The sequence below is a fragment of the Odontesthes bonariensis genome (assembly GCF_027942865.1).
Source record: "Odontesthes bonariensis isolate fOdoBon6 chromosome 6 unlocalized genomic scaffold, fOdoBon6.hap1 SUPER_6_unloc_2, whole genome shotgun sequence".
Taxonomy (NCBI): domain Eukaryota; kingdom Metazoa; phylum Chordata; class Actinopteri; order Atheriniformes; family Atherinopsidae; genus Odontesthes; species Odontesthes bonariensis.
In genome coordinates, this window is record NW_027457366.1 from 107527 (window position 1) to 126687 (window position 19161).

Sequence of the window (19161 nt, forward strand, 5' to 3'; positions counted from 1 at the left end):
TCTACTCACTACCACGTAAGTGTTATGTTGTTTGAAGCTGTAGAAGAGGTATAAAAATAGCGTTTTGTAGCGGTGACATGATGGGCCTCTCTCACTTCCAGGCTAACGACTTTTGGCTAAAAACGGTCAAATCGAAATTCTCAGAACACATCCGAATGACATGATTTTGATGTCAACTCAACATATGTACTCCCAACATCCCGTAAATGGATCTAAAGTGCATTTTACTCCGGATTATCCCTTTAATCAACTGAAGTTCAGCCTTCCTCCTTGCACAATAATGTGGCCCAAAGATGAACAGGCTGGAGGAGAAACCCTCACTTAACCCCTGAAACCACCTCTGCAGCTGTCTGAACAGCACCTCCAGTCTGGGACATTGGACAAAGAGGTGGTAGACTGTCTCTGACCGAGGGCAGAACGGACAGCCATCCCCTGTGCCAGGATCGAGGTGCACCAGATACCTGTTTGTAGCTATGGCCCCATGTACGATCCTCCATTGGATGTCTCCTGTCCGTTCTGCCCTCAGTCAGAGACAGTCTACCACCTCTTTGTCCAATGTCCCAGACTGGAAAAATTAGAGGACAAATTTGTTGCTCTCGTTTATTTTGTTATAAGGTTAGTAGATGTGCAATGTTCAGTTGTCAGAAATGAAAGGCTAGCCTAATCTTTTGTCATATTTGGCTGTGATCACTTTTTTGTAGCCTATCATAATTTATATAGCCTATGACGTTCTCCCAAACAACCAGCTGTTGTAGTTTCACTTAACTAAAATAAATGCAGTCTACTACCTACAATGGGTGTATAAAAAGCGGAAAATATGTTTGATATTAAAGTAGCACGCTACTTTTATTTTGGCGTTACTTCCGCTTCCGGTCTGCCCGCCGTCATGTTCGAATGTAAGAAACGAAAAATGAAAAAAGTAATTCCCAAAAACCAAATTTTGTCCGTTATTTGATTTTGGTTTTTCGTTTTTTTAGGAAGACAGAAAAATCCATTTTTGGTTTAAAACGAAAAATGGAAAAAGGACACCTATTTCCGTTTTTTCATTTTTCGTTTTGACAGAAAAACGGATTATACTTTGGTACCCGGACCCGACAGCCAATCAGAGTAGCTTGAAGACCTTTGATCCTGCGACAGCCAATCAGATCAGCCTGAAGACCTTTGATCCTGCGACAGCCAATCAGAGCAGCCTGAAGACGTTAGATCCTGCGACAGCCAATCAGAGCAGCCTGAAGACCTTTGATCCTGCGACAGCCAATCAGAGCAGCCTGAAGATGTTTGATCCTGCGACAGCCAATCAGAGCAGCCTGAAGACCTTTGATCCTGCGACAGCCAATCAGAGCAGCCTGAAGACCTTTGATCCTGCGACAGCCAATCAGAGAAGCCTGAAGACGTTCGATCCTGCGACAGCCAATCAGAGCAGCCTGAAGACGTTTGATTCTGCAACAGCCAATCACATGATGACGTGATTAGTTAACTGAAAATATTTTCTTTTTTGGTTCATAATTGTTAATGGTTTCTTTTTGTGGTTATTCTGTTAGTTAGTTAGTTAAGTTAGTTATAGTTATGAAAGGTAATGTTTGAATTGCTTTTTTGTTTAAAACGAAAAATGGAAAAAGAACACCTATTTCCGTTTTTTCATTTTTTCGTTTTGACAGAAAAACGGATTATACTTTGGTATCCGGACCCGACAGCCAATCAGAGTAGCCTGAAGACATTTGATCCTGCGACAGCCAATAAGGGCAGACTGAAGACCTTTGATCCTGCGACAGCCAATCAGAGCAGCCTGAAGACCTTTGATCCTGCGACAGCCAATCAGATCAGCCTGAAGACCTTTGATCCTGCGACAGCCAATCAGGGCAGCCTGAAGACGTTAGATCCTGCGACAGCCAATCAGAGCAGCCTGAAGACCTTTAATCCTGCGACAGCCAATCAGAGCAGTCTGAAGATGTTTTATCCTGCGACAGCCAATCAGAGCAGCCTGAAGACCTTTGATCCTGCGACAGCCAATCAGAGTAGCCTGAAGACCTTTGATCCTGCGACAGCCAATCAGATCAGCCTGAAGACCTTTGATCCTGCGACAGCCAATCAGAGCAGCCTGAAGACGTTAGATCCTGCGACAGCCAATCAGAGCAACCTGAAGACCTTTCATTTTGCGACAGCCAATCAGATCAGCCTGAAGACCTTTGATCCTGCGACAGCCAATCAGAGCAGCCTGAAGATGTTTGATCCTGCGACAGCCAATCAGAGCAGCCTGAAGATGTTTGCTCCTGCGACAGCCAATCAGAGCAACCTGAAGACCTTTGATCCTGCGACAGCCAATCAGAGCAGCCTGAAGATGTTTGCTCCTGCGACAGCCAATCAGAGCAACCTGAAGACCTTTCATTTTGCGACAGCCAATCAGATAAGCCTGAAGACCTTTGATTCTGCGACAGCCAATCAGAGCAGCCTGAAGATGTTTGATCCTGCGACAGCCAATCAGAGCAGCCTGAAGACAATGATCCTGCGACAGCCAATCAGATCAGCCTGAAGACCTTTGATCCTGCGACAGCCAATCAGAGCAGCCTGAAGACATTAGATTCTGCGACAGCCAATCAGAGCAGCCTGAAGACCTTTGATCCTGCGACAGCCAATAAGGGCAGCCTGAAGACCTTTGATCTTGCGACAGCCAATCAGAGTAGCCTGAAGACCTTTGATCCTGCGACAGCCAATCAGATCAGCCTGAAGACCTTTGATCCTGCGACAGCCAATCAGATCAGCCTGAAGACCTTTGATCCTGCGACAGCCAATCAGAGCAGCCTGAAGACATTAGATTCTGCGACAGCCAATCAGAGCAGCCTGAAGACCTTTAATCCTGCGACAGCCAATCAGAGCAGCCTGAAGATGTTTGATCCTGCGACAGCCAATCAGAGCAGCCTGTTATGTTGTTTGGAGCTGTAGAAGAGGTATAAAAATAGCGTTTTGTAGCGGTGACATGATATGCCTCTCTCACTTCCAGGCTAACGACTTTTGGCTAAAAACGGTCAAATCGAAATTCTCAGAACACATCCAAATGACATGATTTTGATGTCAACTCAACATATGTACTCCCAACATCCCGTAAATGGATCTAAAGTGCATTTTACTCCGGATTATCCCTTTAATCAACAGAAGTACAGCCTTCCTCCTTGCACAATAATGTGGCCCAAAGATGAACTGGAGGAGAAACCCTCATTTAACCCCTGAAACCACCTCTGCAGCTGGCTGAACAGCGCCTCCAGTCTGGGACATTGGACAAAGAGGTGGTAGACTGTCTCTGACCGAGGGCAGAACGGACAGCCATCCCCTGTGCCAGGATCGAGGTGCACCAGATACCTGTTTGTAGCTATGGCCCCATGTACGATCCTCCACTGGATGTCTCCTGTCCGTTTGTCAACAGGAGGTTTGTACAGGGACCGCCAACAGCCTTCAGGGGAAGGTCCCATGCCAAAAAACTCCGTCCACTTTGATGCCTTTAAACCTACCAGGGTGCGCAGGTTCCCAACTTTAATGCTGAGGAGATAGAGAGAAAAGGATCCTTTTGGTCAGAAGTATCTGCCAGTCCTTCAGCAGAAGGATCCTTTCGGTCCTTCAATGGTTTCTTCATGTCCATTTCTGAGTTTGTCTTCTCCTGTAGTCGTGCCTGTAATGTTGGCGATGCCTGAGGGGCTGTCTTGACTGTTTGCCATAAACGTCCGTTTTCAAAATAATCAACTCACCGGAGTGGTTACTGGTGTGCACTGGTAATCCAAATCAAATTTCGTTGCGAAAAGTTGCTTCTGTCGTGTTTTATTTGGCAGCTCGTTCACGCTCGCACTATTTTCTTAGCGGTGGCGGAGTAGTATCAACGAACATCCAGTACAAAATGTCAAATAAAACACTCAGAACACTCAGAATTTAAAACTTTAAAAAACACAAGAGGTTTGTGGGAATTTGAAGCAATAAGATCAGAGAAATATTTTCTTTTGGCCTCTTTCACAGAGGACTGATATCGACGCCAACAGTCACCCAATATTTGCAGAGACACTTCCAGTTTATCCTTATTCCACTTGCGCTCAGCTCTGCGACACACCTGTCTCGCATTGCGAGTCGTTTCATTCAACCAGGGCTCTGGTTTAACTTTATGCTGCCTGCTTTTTAATGGAATGGAAAGGAGGCAGATTTTGATGGCCATCGCGATCTGAATTGCGCCAATCTTTGGCGGAAATTCTCAGTTCAAGCGACGTTTGGCGACTATACACCGTCAGGCAGTCAACATGATGTGCAACACATAGTACAAACAGTATAAAAACACACAAAAGTCGGAACGGCTGACAGAGCGCCTCACACACTGGCGCCATCTTACTAACTGTTACTAACAAAAGAGATACCATGACTGTTGGAAAGATTGTGCAGCATGAATCTCGATCACGTAACGTCTACTTGTTAGGACAAATTACTAACAAGTAGTGAGCGAGCGAGCGAGCAAGCGGGCGAACAAGCGGCAAAGCGTGCGAGCTCAAGCAGGCGAACAAGCGGGGGAGCAAGCGGGCAACCAAGCGGGCGAGCTCAAGCGGGCGACCATGCGGGCGAGCAAGCGGGCGAGCAAGCGGGCGAGCAAGCGGGCGAGCTCAAGCGGGCGAGCTCAAGCGTGCGAGCAAGCTACAACTAAGCGGGCGAACAAGCGGGCAAGCAAGCAGGCAAGCTAGTATACATCTTGAAGAGGGGGTTCTATTTATAAACTCTGGAGATATCATTTTGTGATGTCATCTATGATAACATCGCTGTGATGTCATCTATGATAACATCGCTGTGATGTCATCTATGATAACATCGCTGTGATGTCATCTATGATAACATCACGGTGATGTCACTGATGACATCGCTGTGATGTCATCTATGACATTCCATCTTGTGAATATTGCTTTTGTGATGTCATAACATTTCTGTGCTGTTGTCATCACACAATTGTGGAACTGAAAACATTATTTCACTCCGTTATTGATTTTCCAGAGAATGAATCCGTTATTCATGTTGGTCAGTTTTACTGAAAAATGTCGCAGTTTCTGTCCATGACTTAGCATGTAGCAGTAGCATAAACAGATCCTTGATCAGGGGTTTGTGTGGGGGGAGATGACTGGAGAGCAGGTTTTGGGAGGTCCAACCTTTTATATAGATCTAGATAGATAGATAGATAGATAGATAGATAGATAGATAGATAGATAGATAGATTCTGTATATATATCTATATCGTCTGCACCAACGACACCAAGTCAGATTCCTTGTAAGTGCAAACCTACTTGGCAATAAATTCTGGTTCTGATTACGTGTCCACAGGTAGAAAACATCTGTCTGCATCTGGCTCATCTTCCATAAGCACACTTCCTCTGTCAGCACAAGTGTGGCGTCACTCTTTGTGATGACCAAGCGCATAGTGGGTGTGCTGCTATCCCACCAAAATATAACAGGGAATCGTTAAGAGAAAAAGCCTGATGATTTAAAACATCAAAGCAGCTGAAGGAAAGAAAGGGAATCTTTGCAGAGTAAACCTGCCTGAATGTCTGAAGCTGAAGCTACAGCTCTGCAGTCCCGGACTCACAAAACCCTGATCAGGGATCTGTTGATGCTACTGCTACATGCTAAGTGAGGCCGATCAGCGACGTCACGTTACGTTGCATCTTGGGTAGTTTGAATATGAGTAGTAACCTCATGATGCATACCCAACATTTCGGAGAATCTAGTATTATATATAATATTTTGATATACAATCATTGTAAATATTAATCATTTCTTTTTGAGCTACTTGACTCATTTAAATTTCCCCCATTGGGGGATGGATAAAGTATTTTTCTATTCTAGAAGACGCAGACGCAGACAGGCTTCTCGACCCACCCGTAGGGCCTCTGGTCAAAATCAAATCAAACTTTATTTATAAAGCACTTTTCATACATTAACATGTAGCACAAAGTGCTATACATGTTTAAAAGCAGGTTTGAAAAAAAAGACACCTTATTTCCTTATTTTGAATATCTGTCCAATATCCAATATCAAACCAACTTCACCACGGTCTTCAGCAGCAGCTGCAGCAGCAACATTTCCGGAAAGGTACTGGCTTGATTAAATTCATTCTGGACTCTATATTCGACCACATGAAGACCTCGGGACACTTCGGTTTGGCTTTAGGGACCCTCTACTCACTACCACGTAAGTGTTATGTTGTTTGAAGCTGTAGAAGAGGTATAAAAATAGCGTTTTGTAGCGGTGACATGATGGGCCTCTCTCACTTCCAGGCTAACGACTTTTGGCTAAAAACGGTCAAATCGAAATTCTCAGAACACATCCGAATGACATGATTTTGATGTCAACTCAACATATGTACTCCCAACATCCCGTAAATGGATCTAAAGTGCATTTTACTCCGGATTATCCCTTTAATCAACTGAAGTTCAGCCTTCCTCCTTGCACAATAATGTGGCCCAAAGATGAACAGGCTGGAGGAGAAACCCTCACTTAACCCCTGAAACCACCTCTGCAGCTGTCTGAACAGCACCTCCAGTCTGGGACATTGGACAAAGAGGTGGTAGACTGTCTCTGACCGAGGGCAGAACGGACAGCCATCCCCTGTGCCAGGATCGAGGTGCACCAGATACCTGTTTGTAGCTATGGCCCCATGTACGATCCTCCATTGGATGTCTCCTGTCCGTTCTGCCCTCAGTCAGAGACAGTCTACCACCTCTTTGTCCAATGTCCCAGACTGGAAAAATTAGAGGACAAATTTGTTGCTCTCGTTTATTTTGTTATAAGGTTAGTAGATGTGCAATGTTCAGTTGTCAGAAATGAAAGGCTAGCCTAATCTTTTGTCATATTTGGCTGTGATCACTTTTTTGTAGCCTATCATAATTTACATAGCCTATGACGTTCTCCCAAACAACCAGCTGTTGTAGTTTCACTTAACTAAAATAAATGCAGTCTACTACCTACAATGGGTGTATAAAAAGCGGAAAATATGTTTGATATTAAAGTAGCACGCTACTTTTATTTTGGCGTTACTTCCGCTTCCGGTCTGCCCGCCGTCATGTTCGAATGTAAGAAACGAAAAATGAAAAAAGTAATTCCCAAAAACCAAATTTTGTCCGTTATTTGATTTTGGTTTTTCGTTTTTTTAGGAAGACAGAAAAATCCATTTTTGGTTTAAAACGAAAAATGGAAAAAGGACACCTATTTCCGTTTTTTCATTTTTCGTTTTGACAGAAAAACGGATTATACTTTGGTACCCGGACCCGACAGCCAATCAGAGTAGCTTGAAGACCTTTGATCCTGCGACAGCCAATCAGATCAGCCTGAAGACCTTTGATCCTGCGACAGCCAATCAGAGCAGCCTGAAGACGTTAGATCCTGCGACAGCCAATCAGAGCAGCCTGAAGACCTTTGATCCTGCGACAGCCAATCAGAGCAGCCTGAAGATGTTTGATCCTGCGACAGCCAATCAGAGCAGCCTGAAGACCTTTGATCCTGCGACAGCCAATCAGAGCAGCCTGAAGACCTTTGATCCTGCGACAGCCAATCAGAGAAGCCTGAAGACGTTCGATCCTGCGACAGCCAATCAGAGCAGCCTGAAGACGTTTGATTCTGCAACAGCCAATCACATGATGACGTGATTAGTTAACTGAAAATATTTTCTTTTTTGGTTCATAATTGTTAATGGTTTCTTTTTGTGGTTATTCTGTTAGTTAGTTAGTTAAGTTAGTTATAGTTATGAAAGGTAATGTTTGAATTGCTTTTTTGTTTAAAACGAAAAATGGAAAAAGGACACCTATTTCCGTTTTTTCATTTTTTCGTTTTGACAGAAAAACGGATTATACTTTGGTATCCGGACCCGACAGCCAATCAGAGTAGCCTGAAGACATTTGATCCTGCGACAGCCAATAAGGGCAGACTGAAGACCTTTGATCCTGCGACAGCCAATCAGAGTAGCCTGAAGACCTTTGATCCTGCGACAGCCAATCAGATCAGCCTGAAGACCTTTGATCCTGCGACAGCCAATCAGGGCAGCCTGAAGACGTTAGATCCTGCGACAGCCAATCAGAGCAGCCTGAAGACCTTTAATCCTGCGACAGCCAATCAGAGCAGTCTGAAGATGTTTTATCCTGCGACAGCCAATCAGAGCAGCCTGAAGACCTTTGATCCTGCGACAGCCAATCAGAGTAGCCTGAAGACCTTTGATCCTGCGACAGCCAATCAGATCAGCTTGAAGACCTTTGATCCTGCGACAGCCAATCAGAGCAGCCTGAAGACGTTAGATCCTGCGACAGCCAATCAGAGCAACCTGAAGACCTTTCATTTTGCGACAGCCAATCAGATCAGCCTGAAGACCTTTGATCCTGCGACAGCCAATCAGAGCAGCCTGAAGATGTTTGATCCTGCGACAGCCAATCAGAGCAGCCTGAAGATGTTTGCTCCTGCGACAGCCAATCAGAGCAACCTGAAGACCTTTGATCCTGCGACAGCCAATCAGAGCAGCCTGAAGATGTTTGCTCCTGCGACAGCCAATCAGAGCAACCTGAAGACCTTTCATTTTGCGACAGCCAATCAGATAAGCCTGAAGACCTTTGATTCTGCGACAGCCAATCAGAGCAGCCTGAAGATGTTTGATCCTGCGACAGCCAATCAGAGCAGCCTGAAGACAATGATCCTGCGACAGCCAATCAGATCAGCCTGAAGACCTTTGATCCTGCGACAGCCAATCAGAGCAGCCTGAAGACATTAGATTCTGCGACAGCCAATCAGAGCAGCCTGAAGACCTTTGATCCTGCGACAGCCAATAAGGGCAGCCTGAAGACCTTTGATCTTGCGACAGCCAATCAGAGTAGCCTGAAGACCTTTGATCCTGCGACAGCCAATCAGATCAGCCTGAAGACCTTTGATCCTGCGACAGCCAATCAGATCAGCCTGAAGACCTTTGATCCTGCGACAGCCAATCAGAGCAGCCTGAAGACATTAGATTCTGCGACAGCCAATCAGAGCAGCCTGAAGACCTTTGATCCTGCGACAGCCAATCAGAGCAGCCTGAAGACCTTTAATCCTGCGACAGCCAATCAGAGCAGCCTGAAGATGTTTGATCCTGCGACAGCCAATCAGAGCAGCCTGTTATGTTGTTTGGAGCTGTAGAAGAGGTATAAAAATAGCGTTTTGTAGCGGTGACATGATATGCCTCTCTCACTTCCAGGCTAACGACTTTTGGCTAAAAACGGTCAAATCGAAATTCTCAGAACACATCCAAATGACATGATTTTGATGTCAACTCAACATATGTACTCCCAACATCCCGTAAATGGATCTAAAGTGCATTTTACTCCGGATTATCCCTTTAATCAACTGAAGTACAGCCTTCCTCCTTGCACAATAATGTGGCCCAAAGATGAACTGGAGGAGAAACCCTCATTTAACCCCTGAAACCACCTCTGCAGCTGGCTGAACAGCGCCTCCAGTCTGGGACATTGGACAAAGAGGTGGTAGACTGTCTCTGACCGAGGGCAGAACGGACAGCCATCCCCTGTGCCAGGATCGAGGTGCACCAGATACCTGTTTGTAGCTATGGCCCCATGTACGATCCTCCACTGGATGTCTCCTGTCCGTTTGTCAACAGGAGGTTTGTACAGGGACCGCCAACAGCCTTCAGGGGAAGGTCCCATGCCAAAAAACTCCGTCCACTTTGATGCCTTTAAACCTACCAGGGTGCGCAGGTTCCCAACTTTAATGCTGAGGAGATAGAGAGAAAAGGATCCTTTTGGTCAGAAGTATCTGCCAGTCCTTCAGCAGAAGGATCCTTTCGGTCCTTCAATGGTTTCTTCATGTCCATTTCTGAGTTTGTCTTCTCCTGTAGTCGTGCCTGTAATGTTGGCGATGCCTGAGGGGCTGTCTTGACTGTTTGCCATAAACGTCCGTTTTCAAAATAATCAACTCACCGGAGTGGTTACTGGTGTGCACTGGTAATCCAAATCAAATTTCGTTGCGAAAAGTTGCTTCTGTCGTGTTTTATTTGGCAGCTCGTTCACGCTCGCACTATTTTCTTAGCGGTGGCGGAGTAGTATCAACGAACATCCAGTACAAAATGTCAAATAAAACACTCAGAACACTCAGAATTTAAAACTTTAAAAAACACAAGAGGTTTGTGGGAATTTGAAGCAATAAGATCAGAGAAATATTTTCTTTTGGCCTCTTTCACAGAGGACTGATATCGACGCCAACAGTCACCCAATATTTGCAGAGACACTTCCAGTTTATCCTTATTCCACTTGCGCTCAGCTCTGCGACACACCTGTCTCGCATTGCGAGTCGTTTCATTCAACCAGGGCTCTGGTTTAACTTTATGCTGCCTGCTTTTTAATGGAATGGAAAGGAGGCAGATTTTGATGGCCATCGCGATCTGAATTGCGCCAATCTTTGGCGGAAATTCTCAGTTCAAGCGACGTTTGGCGACTATACACCGTCAGGCAGTCAACATGATGTGCAACACATAGTACAAACAGTATAAAAACACACAAAAGTCGGAACGGCTGACAGAGCGCCTCACACACTGGCGCCATCTTACTAACTGTTACTAACAAAAGAGATACCATGACTGTTGGAAAGATTGTGCAGCATGAATCTCGATCACGTAACGTCTACTTGTTAGGACAAATTACTAACAAGTAGTGAGCGAGCGAGCGAGCAAGCGGGCGAACAAGCGGCAAAGCGTGCGAGCTCAAGCAGGCGAACAAGCGGGCGAGCAAGCGGGCAACCAAGCGGGCGAGCTCAAGCGGGCGACCATGCGGGCGAGCAAGCGGGCGAGCAAGCGGGCGAGCAAGCGGGCGAGCTCAAGCGTGCGAGCAAGCTACAACTAAGCGGGCGAACAAGCGGGCAAGCAAGCAGGCAAGCTAGTATACATCTTGAAGAGGGGGTTCTATTTATAAACTCTGGAGATATCATTTTGTGATGTCATCTATGATAACATCGCTGTGATGTCATCTATGATAACATCACGGTGATGTCACTGATGACATCGCTGTGATGTCATCTATGACATTCCATCTTGTGAATATTGCTTTTGTGATGTCATAACATTTCTGTGCTGTTGTCATCACACAATTGTGGAACTGAAAACATTATTTCACTCCGTTATTGATTTTCCAGAGAATGAATCCGTTATTCATGTTGGTCAGTTTTACTGAAAAATGTCGCAGTTTCTGTCCATGACTTAGCATGTAGCAGTAGCATAAACAGATCCTTGATCAGGGGTTTGTGTGGGGGGAGATGACTGGAGAGCAGGTTTTGGGAGGTCCAACCTTTTATATAGATCTAGATAGATAGATAGATAGATAGATAGATAGATTCTGTATATATATCTATATCGTCTGCACCAACGACACCAAGTCAGATTCCTTGTAAGTGCAAACCTACTTGGCAATAAATTCTGGTTCTGATTACGTGTCCACAGGTAGAAAACATCTGTCTGCATCTGGCTCATCTTCCATAAGCACACTTCCTCTGTCAGCACAAGTGTGGCGTCACTCTTTGTGATGACCAAGCGCATAGTGGGTGTGCTGCTATCCCACCAAAATATAACAGGGAATCGTTAAGAGAAAAAGCCTGATGATTTAAAACATCAAAGCAGCTGAAGGAAAGAAAGGGAATCTTTGCAGAGTAAACCTGCCTGAATGTCTGAAGCTGAAGCTACAGCTCTGCAGTCCCGGACTCACAAAACCCTGATCAGGGATCTGTTGATGCTACTGCTACATGCTAAGTGAGGCCGATCAGCGACGTCACGTTACGTTGCATCTTGGGTAGTTTGAATATGAGTAGTAACCTCATGATGCATACCCAACATTTCGGAGAATCTAGTATTATATATAATATTTTGATATACAATCATTGTAAATATTAATCATTTCTTTTTGAGCTACTTGACTCATTTAAATTTCCCCCATTGGGGGATGGATAAAGTATTTTTCTATTCTAGAAGACGCAGACGCAGACAGGCTTCTCGCCCCACCCGTAGGGCCTCTGGTCAAAATCAAATCAAACTTTATTTATAAAGCACTTTTCATACATTAACATGTAGCACAAAGTGCTATACATGTTTAAAAGCAGGTTTGAAAAAAAAGACACCTTATTTCCTTATTTTGAATATCTGTCCAATATCCAATATCAAACCAACTTCACCACGGTCTTCAGCAGCAGCTGCAGCAGCAACATTTCCGGAAAGGTACTGGCTTGATTAAATTCATTCTGGACTCTATATTCGACCACATGAAGACCTCGGGACACTTCGGTTTGGCTTTAGGGACCCTCTACTCACTACCACGTAAGTGTTATGTTGTTTGAAGCTGTAGAAGAGGTATAAAAATAGCGTTTTGTAGCGGTGACATGATGGGCCTCTCTCACTTCCAGGCTAACGACTTTTGGCTAAAAACGGTCAAATCGAAATTCTCAGAACACATCCGAATGACATGATTTTGATGTCAACTCAACATATGTACTCCCAACATCCCGTAAATGGATCTAAAGTGCATTTTACTCCGGATTATCCCTTTAATCAACTGAAGTTCAGCCTTCCTCCTTGCACAATAATGTGGCCCAAAGATGAACAGGCTGGAGGAGAAACCCTCACTTAACCCCTGAAACCACCTCTGCAGCTGTCTGAACAGCACCTCCAGTCTGGGACATTGGACAAAGAGGTGGTAGACTGTCTCTGACCGAGGGCAGAACGGACAGCCATCCCCTGTGCCAGGATCGAGGTGCACCAGATACCTGTTTGTAGCTATGGCCCCATGTACGATCCTCCACTGGATGTCTCCTGTCCGTTCTGCCCTCAGTCAGAGACAGTCTACCACCTCTTTGTCCAATGTCCCAGACTGGAAAAATTAGAGGACAAATTTGTTGCTCTCGTTTATTTTGTTATAAGGTTAGTAGATGTGCAATGTTCAGTTGTCAGAAATGAAAGGCTAGCCTAATCTTTTGTCATATTTGGCTGTGATCACTTTTTTGTAGCCTATCATAATTTATATAGCCTATGACGTTCTCCCAAACAACCAGCTGTTGTAGTTTCACTTAACTAAAATAAATGCAGTCTACTACCTACAATGGGTGTATAAAAAGCGGAAAATATGTTTGATATTAAAGTAGCACGCTACTTTTATTTTGGCGTTACTTCCGCTTCCGGTCTGCCCGCCGTCATGTTCGAATGTAAGAAACGAAAAATGAAAAAAGTAATTCCCAAAAACCAAATTTTGTCCGTTATTTGATTTTGGTTTTTCGTTTTTTTAGGAAGACAGAAAAATCCATTTTTGGTTTAAAACGAAAAATGGAAAAAGGACACCTATTTCCGTTTTTTCATTTTTCGTTTTGACAGAAAAACGGATTATACTTTGGTACCCGGACCCGACAGCCAATCAGAGTAGCTTGAAGACCTTTGATCCTGCGACAGCCAATCAGATCAGCCTGAAGACCTTTGATCCTGCGACAGCCAATCAGAGCAGCCTGAAGACGTTAGATCCTGCGACAGCCAATCAGAGCAGCCTGAAGACCTTTGATCCTGCGACAGCCAATCAGAGCAGCCTGAAGATGTTTGATCCTGCGACAGCCAATCAGAGCAGCCTGAAGACCTTTGATCCTGCGACAGCCAATCAGAGCAGCCTGAAGACCTTTGATCCTGCGACAGCCAATCAGAGAAGCCTGAAGACGTTCGATCCTGCGACAGCCAATCAGAGCAGCCTGAAGACGTTTGATTCTGCAACAGCCAATCACATGATGACGTGATTAGTTAACTGAAAATATTTTCTTTTTTGGTTCATAATTGTTAATGGTTTCTTTTTGTGGTTATTCTGTTAGTTAGTTAGTTAAGTTAGTTATAGTTATGAAAGGTAATGTTTGAATTGCTTTTTTGTTTAAAACGAAAAATGGAAAAAGGACACCTATTTCCGTTTTTTCATTTTTTCGTTTTGACAGAAAAACGGATTATACTTTGGTATCCGGACCCGACAGCCAATCAGAGTAGCCTGAAGACATTTGATCCTGCGACAGCCAATAAGGGCAGACTGAAGACCTTTGATCCTGCGACAGCCAATCAGAGTAGCCTGAAGACCTTTGATCCTGCGACAGCCAATCAGATCAGCCTGAAGACCTTTGATCATGCGACAGCCAATCAGGGCAGCCTGAAGACGTTAGATCCTGCGACAGCCAATCAGAGCAGCCTGAAGACCTTTAATCCTGCGACAGCCAATCAGAGCAGTCTGAAGATGTTTTATCCTGCGACAGCCAATCAGAGCAGCCTGAAGACCTTTGATCCTGCGACAGCCAATCAGAGTAGCCTGAAGACCTTTGATCCTGCGACAGCCAATCAGATCAGCCTGAAGACCTTTGATCCTGCGACAGCCAATCAGAGCAGCCTGAAGACGTTAGATCCTGCGACAGCCAATCAGAGCAGCCTGAAGACCTTTCATTTTGCGACAGCCAATCAGATCAGCCTGAAGACCTTTGATCCTGCGACAGCCAATCAGAGCAGCCTGAAGATGTTTGATCCTGCGACAGCCAATCAGAGCAGCCTGAAGATGTTTGCTCCTGCGACAGCCAATCAGAGCAACCTGAAGACCTTTGATCCTGCGACAGCCAATCAGAGCAGCCTGAAGATGTTTGCTCCTGCGACAGCCAATCAGAGCAACCTGAAGACCTTTCATTTTGCGACAGCCAATCAGATAAGCCTGAAGACCTTTGATTCTGCGACAGCCAATCAGAGCAGCCTGAAGATGTTTGATCCTGCGACAGCCAATCAGAGCAGCCTGAAGACAATGATCCTGCGACAGCCAATCAGATCAGCCTGAAGACCTTTGATCCTGCGACAGCCAATAAGGGCAGCCTGAAGACCTTTGATCTTGCGACAGCCAATCAGAGTAGCCTGAAGACCTTTGATCCTGCGACAGCCAATCAGATCAGCCTGAAGACCTTTGATCCTGCGACAGCCAATCAGATCAGCCTGAAGACCTTTGATCCTGCGACAGCCAATCAGAGCAGCCTGAAGACATTAGATTCTGCGACAGCCAATCAGAGCAGCCTGAAGACCTTTGATCCTGCGACAGCCAATCAGAGCAGCCTGAAGACCTTTAATCCTGCGACAGCCAATCAGAGCAGCCTGAAGATGTTTGATCCTGCGACAGCCAATCAGAGCAGCCTGTTATGTTGTTTGGAGCTGTAGAAGAGGTATAAAAATAGCGTTTTGTAGCGGTGACATGATGGGCCTCTCTCACTTCCAGGCTAACGACTTTTGGCTAAAAACGGTCAAATCGAAATTCTCAGAACACATCCAAATGACATGATTTTGATGTCAACTCAACATATGTACTCCCAACATCCCGTAAATGGATCTAAAGTGCATTTTACTCCGGATTATCCCTTTAATCAACTGAAGTACAGCCTTCCTCCTTGCACAATAATGTGGCCCAAAGATGAACTGGAGGAGAAACCCTCATTTAACCCCTGAAACCACCTCTGCAGCTGGCTGAACAGCGCCTCCAGTCTGGGACATTGGACAAAGAGGTGGTAGACTGTCTCTGACCGAGGGCAGAACGGACAGCCATCCCCTGTGCCAGGATCGAGGTGCACCAGATACCTGTTTGTAGCTATGGCCCCATGTACGATCCTCCACTGGATGTCTCCTGTCCGTTTGTCAACAGGAGGTTTGTACAGGGACCGCCAACAGCCTTCAGGGGAAGGTCCCATGCCAAAAAACTCCGTCCACTTTGATGCCTTTAAACCTACCAGGGTGCGCAGGTTCCCAACTTTAATGCTGAGGAGATAGAGAGAAAAGGATCCTTTTGGTCAGAAGTATCTGCCAGTCCTTCAGCAGAAGGATCCTTTCGGTCCTTCAATGGTTTCTTCATGTCCATTTCTGAGTTTGTCTTCTCCTGTAGTCGTGCCTGTAATGTTGGCGATGCCTGAGGGGCTGTCTTGACTGTTTGCCATAAACGTCCGTTTTCAAAATAATCAACTCACCGGAGTGGTTACTGGTGTGCACTGGTAATCCAAATCAAATTTCGTTGCGAAATGTTGCTTCTGTCGTGTTTTATTTGGCAGCTCGTTCACGCTCGCACTATTTTCTTAGCGGTGGCGGAGTAGTATCAACGAACATCCAGTACAAAATGTCAAATAAAACACTCAGAACACTCAGAATTTAAAACTTTAAAAAACACAAGAGGTTTGTGGGAATTTGAAGCAATAAGATCAGAGAAATATTTTCTTTTGGCCTCTTTCACAGAGGACTAATATCGACGCCAACAGTCACCCAATATTTGCAGAGACACTTCCAGTTTATCCTTATTCCACTTGCGCTCAGCTCTGCGACACACCTGTCTCGCATTGCGAGTCGTTTCATTCAACCAGGGCTCTGGTTTAACTTTATGCTGCCTGCTTTTTAATGGAATGGAAAGGAGGCAGATTTTGATGGCCATCGCGATCTGAATTGCGCCAATCTTTGGCGGAAATTCTCAGTTCAAGCGACGTTTGGCGACTATACACCGTCAGGCAGTCAACATGATGTGCAACACATAGTACAAACAGTATAAAAACACACAAAAGTCGGAACGGCTGACAGAGCGCCTCACACACTGGCGCCATCTTACTAACTGTTACTAACAAAAGAGATACCATGACTGTTGGAAAGATTGTGCAGCATGAATCTCGATCACGTAACGTCTACTTGTTAGGACAAATTACTAACAAGTAGTGAGCGAGCGAGCGAGCAAGCGGGCGAACAAGCGGCAAAGCGTGCGAGCTCAAGCAGGCGAACAAGCGGGCGAGCAAGCGGGCAACCAAGCGGGCGAGCTCAAGCGGGCGACCATGCGGGCGAGCAAGCGGGCGAGCAAGCGGGCGAGCAAGCGGGCGAGCTCAAGCGTGCGAGCAAGCTACAACTAAGCGGGCGAACAAGCGGGCAAGCAAGCAGGCAAGCTAGTATACATCTTGAAGAGGGGGTTCTATTTATAAACTCTGGAGATATCATTTTGTGATGTCATCTATGATAACATCGCTGTGATGTCATCTATGACATTCCATCTTGTGAATATTGCTTTTGTGATGTCATAACATTTCTGTGCTGTTGTCATCACACAATTGTGGAACTGAAAACATTATTTCACTCCGTTATTGATTTTCCAGAGAATGAATCCGTTATTCATGTTGGTCAGTTTTACTGAAAAATGTCGCAGTTTCTGTCCATGACTTAGCATGTAGCAGTAGCATAAACAGATCCTTGATCAGGGGTTTGTGTGGGGGGAGATGACTGGAGAGCAGGTTTTGGGAGGTCCAACCTTTTATATAGATCTAGATAGATAGATAGATAGATAGATAGATAGATAGATAGATTCTGTATATATATCTATATCGTCTGCACCAACGACACCAAGTCAGATTCCTTGTAAGTGCAAACCTACTTGGCAATAAATTCTGGTTCTGATTACGTGTCCACAGGTAGAAAACATCTGTCTGCATCTGGCTCATCTTCCATAAGCACACTTCCTCTGTCAGCACAAGTGTGGCGTCACTCTTTGTGATGACCAAGCGCATAGTGGGTGTGCTGCTATCCCACCAAAATATAACAGGGAATCGTTAAGAGAAAAAGCCTGATGATTTAAAACATCAAAGCAGCTGAAGGAAAGAAAGGGAATCTTTGCAGAGTAAACCTGCCTGAATGTCTGAAGCTGAAGCTACAGCTCTGCAGTCCCGGACTCACAAAACCCTGATCAGGGATCTGTTGATGCTACTGCTACATGCTAAGTGAGGCCGATCAGCGACGTCACGTTACGTTGCATCTTGGGTAGTTTGAATATGAGTAGTAACCTCATGATGCATACCCAACATTTCGGAGAATCTAGTATTATATATAATATTTTGATATACAATCATTGTAAATATTAATCATTTCTTTTTGAGCTACTTGACTCATTTAAATTTCCCCCATTGGGGGATGGATAAAGTATTTTTCTATTCTAGAAGACGCAGACGCAGACAGGCTTCTCGCCCCACCCGTAGGGCCTCTGGTCAAAATCAAATCAAACTTTATTTATAAAGCACTTTTCATACATTAACATGTAGCACAAAGTGCTATACATGTTTAAAAGCAGGTTTGAAAAAAAAGACACCTTATTTCCTTATTTTGAATATCTGTCCAATATCCAATATCAAACCAACTTCACCACGGTCTTCAGCAGCAGCTGCAGCAGCAACATTTCCGGAAAGGTACTGGCTTGATTAAATTCATTCTGGACTCTATATTCGACCACATGAAGACCTCGGGACACTTCGGTTTGGCTTTAGGGACCCTCTACTCACTACCACGTAAGTGTTATGTTGTTTGAAGCTGTAGAAGAGGTATAAAAATAGCGTTTTGTAGCGGTGACATGATGGGCCTCTCTCACTTCCAGGCTAACGACTTTTGGCTAAAAACGGTCAAATCGAAATTCTCAGAACACATCCGAATGACATGATTTTGATGTCAACTCAACATATGTACTCCCAACATCCCGTAAATGGATCTAAAGTGCATTTTACTCCGGATTATCCCTTTAATCAACTGAAGTTCAGCCTTCCTCCTTGCACAATAATGTGGCCCAAAGATGAACAGGCTGGAGGAGAAACCCTCACTTAACCCCTGAAACCACCTCTGCAGCTGTCTGAACAGCACCTCCAGTCTGGGACATTGGACAAAGAGGTGGTAGACTGTCTCTGACCGAGGGCAGAACGGACAGCCATCCCCTGTGCCAGGATCGAGGTGCACCAGATACCTGTTTGTAGCTATGGCCCCATGTACGATCCTCCATTGGATGTCTCCTGTCCGTTCTGCCCTCAGTCAGAGACAGTCTACCACCTCTTTGTCCAATGTCCCAGACTGGAAAAATTAGAGGACAAATTTGTTGCTCTCGTTTATTTTGTTATAAGGTTAGTAGATGTGCAATGTTCAGTTGTCAGAAATGAAAGGCTAGCCTAATCTTTTGTCATATTTGGCTGTGATCACTTTTTTGTAGCCTATCATAATTTATATAGCCTATGACGTTCTCCCAAACAACCAGCTGTTGTAGTTTCACTTAACTAAAATAAATGCAGTCTACTACCTACAATGGGTGTATAAAAAGCGGAAAA